Source organism: Barbus barbus, assembly GCF_936440315.1.
Source record: "Barbus barbus genome assembly, chromosome: 14".
Lineage (NCBI taxonomy): Eukaryota > Metazoa > Chordata > Actinopteri > Cypriniformes > Cyprinidae > Barbus > Barbus barbus.
The window spans coordinates 9,027,263-9,034,668 of NC_136742.1; positions in this window are offsets into that span (position 1 = coordinate 9,027,263).

Below are 7,406 nucleotides of genomic sequence, written 5' to 3' on the forward strand. Positions count from 1 at the left end.
TCTTCAGATCACCCGGTACAACAATGCATTTGTGATGCGAAGCGCTCTGGTGTGAGTCCTGTAAAATGCAAGTCACTAAGAAAGAGCTCAAAGACTTCAAGATGCAAGCTAAAATGGCATTGCTGATTTAGCAAATATGTTTTTATCTCACTCAAAAGATTTCACCCCACAGGCATGTTTTTTTTTTTTTGCAAATAAACCTAGTTTGCTTTGAAAAAATAACCAGTATGTCTCATTCTGCCGCCTTCTTGTGTGTTTTGGGAAAAGGGGCCTTGACCTAACTAGTTATGAGGTGCATGTGCTTCTGTTCTTCTGGATGATCACCTACTGCATCCTTATGTACCCTCACCTGGATATTTTCAGTCTATTCAACCCAAAATAGCAATACACATGAAATATAATTGCAAGGTTGTACAAAGTACTATACTCTGGGTCCACAAACACACACACACACACTAACTTACTTTATCTCCTTCTCAGACCTTATCAGACATTTAACTAAAAATCCATTTGTCATTGGGACACTAACTCATTTTGGGGTTTTAGGACTCATTTCTGGAGCACTCAATATTACCTTTTTTGTTGCTGTATCTTTAAGATATCTACACTGAACAAAATGATAAACGCAACACTTTTGTTTTTGCCCCCATTTTTCATGAGCTGAACTCAAAGATCTAAGACTTTTTCTATGTAGACAAAAGGCCTATTTATTTCAAATATTGTTCACAAATCTGTCTAAATCTGTGTTAGTGAGCACTTCTCCTTTGCCGAGATAATCCATCCACCTCACAGGTGTGGCATATCAAGATGCTGATTAGACACCATGATTATTGCACAGGTGTGCCTTAGGCTGGCCACAATAAAAGGCCACTCTAAAATGTTTGAGTTCAGCTCATGAAAAATGGGGGCAAAAACAAAAGTGTTGCGTTTATCATTTTGTTCAGTGTATGTAGCCTGCATAACTGTCCTCGCATGTGACATGAGAAACAAGGTTCAGCGTGGAGCCCTGCGCGGGACTGTTTTCTTAAACCCGCCCGCTCCCGCAGAATTTCTGACCAGGACCGCCCGCTCCCGCAACCTACGTGTTCCACTCCCGCCCATGCCCGCAATGTTTGCACTCCCACCCATTTCTGCAGACTTTCTCTCAGAGCTTGTGAAAATGTTGGCTACACAAATACTCAAATATTCGTTCAACTTAACATCCAGAATAGCAGGCTTTAAACATGATTGCGTTTAAATAAGATGAACTAATGCTAAACCAGCACCGCATGTGACAAAAACTTTGGGTATTTTTTATTAGCGTTATAAAACATTAACCGTTAAAACAAAAGCACAAATAGCAGCACCTCCGTTTTTAAAAGTAGCCTAATGCTTGATACACAAGCACCAAACGATTTACTAAACAAACAGTTTAAAGGTCATTGCACACCCAGTCCGAAATTTTCGCACATAAAAAAATAAATACGACCTCACATTGTCAATCACGTTTACACACTGCCTCCAAAACTTTCGTCCATCATAAAAAAATTAGCATCAGGTTCGATTTCTGTGTTTTCGCATCCGTAGCATGCATTTTGATAGAATGAGGAATATGGAAAAAAACGGAAAAACGCACGCAAAAATTTTGGACAGTGTGCAATGACCAACTGTTAACAAACAGTTTAAGTAAGCTAAATAAACCAAAGCAAAATATTAAATAACTTAAGTACATAGAACTTAGAAAATAGAGCAGAGGTGTCAGATTTATGTCCTTGTGCACGCAACTTAAGTTTAACTCTTTCCCATTTTTTTCAGTGACAACTGAGAATTGTTTGCAGGTGTCTGACTTGCCTTGCCTTGCTTTGCTTTTGTCAAGTAAACAGCCGCTTTAATTTTCTTCTCAATTTAATGTTTTGATTCCTTTTCTATTACACACCAAATCTGGCCGTTCCATGCAGGTCTCCCGCAACATTTTACCGCCCACTTCCGCCTGCAGCAAAGGTAAAACCGCCTGCTCCCGCAAGATTTGCGTTGGGTCCCGCGGGAGCCCAAACCCAATGCAGCCCTCTAGTTCAGTGTATAGTAGTTGGTGCTGCCTCATCCTTCAATAACAGCTTGAAAATCTTGCTTTACCTTGTAAAAGTTTCACTAAACAATCTGTAGTAAAATGTGCACACTGAGTCTGTTCCAAAATCAATGAGCTGCCCCACTGCCTAAATAGGCAACTGCCTTCTAAGATAGTAATATCCTAAAATATGGAACCTTATAACTGACAGATTTAACACTCTATATAAGCAGCAACCATGCACAACACAAAGTTATTTCAGCAGAGTTAGCATGTTGCCAAGCTAAATACAAAACATGAACCTTTCTTCTAATATTCATAAAAATGCATGGCACACACATAAATTGATTAAAACATGTTTTGATGTTATTATTTAAATTTGTTTTCATCAATGGTTTTTGGTACTGAATGAATTATATTAACAATCAACATTTCTCTTTGTTCTCCCTCCAGATTAATTAATTTATGTTTATTTTATTTATTTTTATTTTAAGTGAACTATGTTAATGGACTTTTCGTGATAACGTTTTTGAAAACATAAATTTGCCTGAATCTATGCACTGATACTGTTTTATTTTGACACTCTTTTTTAACCATAAAGTCGAATGGCATTTTGTTTAATTCCATTCTGTCATTCAACTGTTGAATGCTATATTATTAAAGCTTAATATTATGGATAATTAATATTAATCCCATCAGAACATTAGTTTAACTTAACAATTTATCAGATGTAAAAGCATCACAATTTATAACAAATGCTTAAATGCATCAATAATGAGCCTTTCAGTTCATCCCAGCCATAAAACAGTGTGTGTGTGGCTCTGGGGGAGATAAAACAGGCCAAACTGTTCAAATATGTACGAATAAGCCTGGGCTGGGTGAGATTTGTGCCCTCACTACAGCAAGCCAACAGCTTCTGAGAATGTATTTGTTTGTCATCAAGGTCAGGGCCACTAATCAATGTCAGTATCTTTCAACCTTTCCCTTGGAAAACGATCCAAAGAGGAGTTTGGACAGTTATGTGTACCCCTAGCTGTGTTAGTTTTTTTGCAGCATTGAGCTATCAAAAGATTATGTATAGTACTATTTTGCTAGCAGCAAAGCTGCTTATCCTCATTCCTCCAGGAGAAATGGAAAAACCTGAGAGATGGCAAGCACTAAATGGTATGGAAGCTACTATGGAAACCCTAGTGCTATATGATAACATTGTCTTTGGTTTGTTTGCTGCTTATAGCTGGGAGTGTCTCACCTGGTTTTGTTTTGTTCATTTTTTGAAAGTTTTGGTTTGTTCCTGTTTGTCCCACGGCAAGGAAGTCGCCGCTCGTCATCCTGCCATAGCCCGCTGAATAAGCGTAGGAGTTCGATGGGATAGCCACGAGTCCGCTGTCCGCGGCTCCCTCAAGCCCGCCGTTCGTATTTCCTGTATGTTTTGACACTTTCAAAGTGAAATGTCCAGTGTGTGGCATTAAAAGCACCTTCAGTTTTATAAAAAAAAAGATGAATTTGGCAAAATTTTATGATGGTTTTTGTATGTATCGTGGCAGTTTAGAAATACCATCTACACTAAACCCAACCCTAAACCTTACAGATAGTGCTGACAAAAGCAATTGTGAGATAACAACTCTGATGAAGCTAACATGCCACTTTCTCTTGCTTTTGCAAGCTTTTTCTGCACTCTCAAGTGCAATGCTGAACCAGTTGAGCTACCAAGCCAGTTTACTATAAGAAGAGTCATACATATGGAAGAGATTGTTAATGCAAAATTCCCTGTATTAGTTTACAAATCATGCATTATGATAAAAGTGTGATGAAGCTAACATGCCAATTTCGCTTGCTTTTGCAAGCTCTTTCTGCACTCTCAAGTGCAATGCTGAACCAGGTGAGCTACCAAGCAAATTTACTATAAGAAGAGTCATACATATGGAGCAGATTATGTGATGCAAAAGTCACTGTATTAGTTTACAAATCATGCATTATGATAAAAGTGTTATTAAGCTAACATGCCACTTTTGCAAGTTCTTTCTGCACTCTCAAGTGCAATGCTGAACCAGGTGAGCTACCAAGCACGTTTACTAAGAAGAGTCATACATATGGAGCAGATTATGTGATGCAAAAGTCACTATATTAGTTTACAAATCATGCATTGTGATAAAAGTGTTGTTTATTCCTTGGTATTGTGCAAGATATAAAATTTGTTGCAATTTTACTGTCTCTAGTGTTTATTTTAATTGGAAACTGCAGTGAATTGTATGTATAAGGATGTTTTTGGAATAAAAAACAAAACAAATGTAGGTAGAGGCACATGTTTCTAGCCTAGGTTGGTGTATTTCAGTAATTACAGTAATTCATAATTCATTCCAGTTCAAATATAAATTGTTCAGTTATTTAGAACATGAAATACAGGTGCATCTACACCACTTTTTCAGAATCAGAATCAGAATGAGCTTTATTGGCCAAAAATGTTTACACATGCGAGGAATTTGTTATAGTGACAGAAGCTCCACAGTGCAACAGAAAGACAGCAACAGGACAGGATAATAAGATAATAAAAGAATAATATACAAATATCCACATAGGCAAAGTACAAAACAGGAAAAACACAATATAATATAGACGATTATGTGTGTACAGGTCTGATATGTGCAAATTTGAAATGAAAAAAATAAAAAATAAGTGTGGTGAATAAATAATGTATAATAGAGTTGTATGTTCTGCGTTTTATTGTCAAGTGTTCATGAGATGGATTGCCTGAGGGAAGAAACTGTTCCTGTGTCTGGTCGTTCTGGTGCTCAGAGCTCTGTAGCTTCAACCAGATGGCAACAGTTCAAAGAGGGAGTATGCTGGATGTGAGGGGTCCAGAGTGATTTTGCCGGCCCTTTTGCTCACTCTGGATGAGTACAGTTCTTGAAGAGTGGGGAGGGTTGTACCAATGATTCGCTCAGCAGTCCGGACTACCCTCCGTAGTCTTCTGAGGTCAGATTTGGTAGCTGAGCTGAACCTGACAGATATTGAAGTGAAGAGGACGGATTCAATGACGGTGGAGTAGAACTGTTCCAGCAACTCCTGTGGCAGGTTGAACTTCCTTAGCTGGCAAAGGAAGTACAACCTCTGCTGGGCCTTTTTGACAATAGAGTCAATGTGATTGTCCCACTTCAGGTCCTGAGAGATGGTGGTGCCCAGGAATCTGAATGACTCCACTGCAGTCACAGTGCTGTTCAAGATGGTGAGTGGGGGGAGTGCAGGGGTTTTCTCCTGAAGCCCACAATCATCTCCACAGTTTTGAGCGTGTTTAGCTCCAGGTTGTTAAGACTGCACCATACAGCCAGCTCCTTAACCTCCTGTCTGTAAGCAGACTCGTCACCATCCTGAATGAGGCCGATCGCTGTGGTGTCGTCTGCAAACTTCAGGAGCTTGACAGAGGCATCTTTAGATGTGCAGTCGTTAGTGTACAGGGAGAAGAGCAGTGGGGAGAGAACGTGAAGTGAGGATGAAGTGCTGTCCCAAATTGACTGCATCATCCACAGACCTGATTATTCTGTAGGCAGAGTGGGGGGAGTGCAGGGGTTTTCTCCTGAAGTCCACAATCATCTCCACAGTTTTGAGCGTGTTTAGCTCCAGGTTGTTAAGACTGCACCATACAGCCAGCTCCTTAACCTCCTGTCTGTAAGCAGACTCGTCACCATCCTGAATGAGGCCGATCGCTGTGGTGTCGTCTGCAAACTTCAGGAGCTTGACAGAGGCATCTTTAGATGTGCAGTCGTTAGTGTACAGGGAGAAGAGCAGTGGGGAGAGAACGTGAAGTGAGGATGAAGTGCTGTCCCAAATTGACTGCATCATCCACAGACCTGATTATTCTGTAGGCAAACTGCAGGGGGTCCAGTAAGGGTCCAGTGATGTCCTTCAGATAAGCCAAATGATTTCATGGCCACAGACGTTAGTGCCACAGGTCTGTAGTCATTAACTCCAGTAATTTTGGGTTTCTTTGGGACAGGGATGATGGTGGAGCGTTTGAAGCATGAGGGGACTTCGCACAGCTCCAGTGATCTGTTGAAGATCTGTGTGAAGATCGGGGCCAGCTGGTCAGCACAGGTTTTTAGGCAGGCTGGTGACACACCGTCTAGGCCTGGTGTTTCCCTTCTTTTGTTCTTTCTGAAGACCTGGCTCACCTCGTCTTCGCTGATCTGAATTGTAGGTGTGGGGGAGAGGGGGGTTGCTGCAGGTGTTAATGGTTGTGTGGAGAGGTGTTCAGAGCAGGTATGGGCTGATTTTTCAAACCTGCAATAAAACTCATTCAAGTAATCTGCTAGTTGTTGATTCCCCAGAGTGCTGGGGGATTGTGTCTTGTAACTGGTGATATCTTTCATACCTTTCCACACTGAAGCAGAATGACTGGAAGAGAATTTGTTCCTTAGCTTGTCAGAATAATTCCTCTTTGCCACTCTGATCTCCTTTTCCAGTGTGTATTTGGTCTTGTACAAGACTTTATCCCCCTTTCTGTAAGCATCTGCTTTGGCCTGACAGAACTGTCTGAGTTTTGTAGTGAACCATGGTTTGTCGTTGTTGTACACTGTAAAAAAAATCCTGTTAAAAAACCGACAAAGAGTCTGGCAGCAGAGTTTCCAGATGGATTCCATTAAATGACAGAAAATATCCACTTCACAAAAAAATACATGCAAAAACTATAAAAATACATAATAGATTTTACAGTAAACATTAATTAAATGACAGTATATTACTGTTGATAGTTGTTTTTAAACTATGGAAAAACAGATAATGTATGTCAAATTACATAGAAAAACAACCAACTTTCAGGTTAAATCACCATAAATTTAAGGTTTTAACAAGTTATTTTATAAAACTGCTCTGTCGTTCTACAGGAAAAGTACAGTTTTTCCATGTACAATAACTAAGAAATAATTGATAAAAATACAGTAAATACGTATTTAAAAATATTATCATTGTATATTTACAGGATTAATCCTTTTTACAGAAACAATCTCACAACTTCAACCAATCTCTGTAAATTAAAAGGTATTTAGAAGACATTTTAGGTCTACCTAGAATAATTTTGTTAAAATACAGATATTATTAACTACAATAACCAAGAAATGTTGTATAAAAATGTAGTAAATTCGTAATACAAAGACAGATGTCTGTAGATATACATTTTAATCGTTCATTTTCCAGAAATATTACAATTTAAAATGTTTGGACATTAGAGAAGTGAACATAGTTACCAAGAAATATGTAAAAAATGTAAAAAATAGCAACATTGTCAGCCAATTTCTGTAAAATTAACAATGTATGTTGTACCTATCAAAAGGAACCTGCACATTCACAGTTTTAGTCATTGTACAGAAGC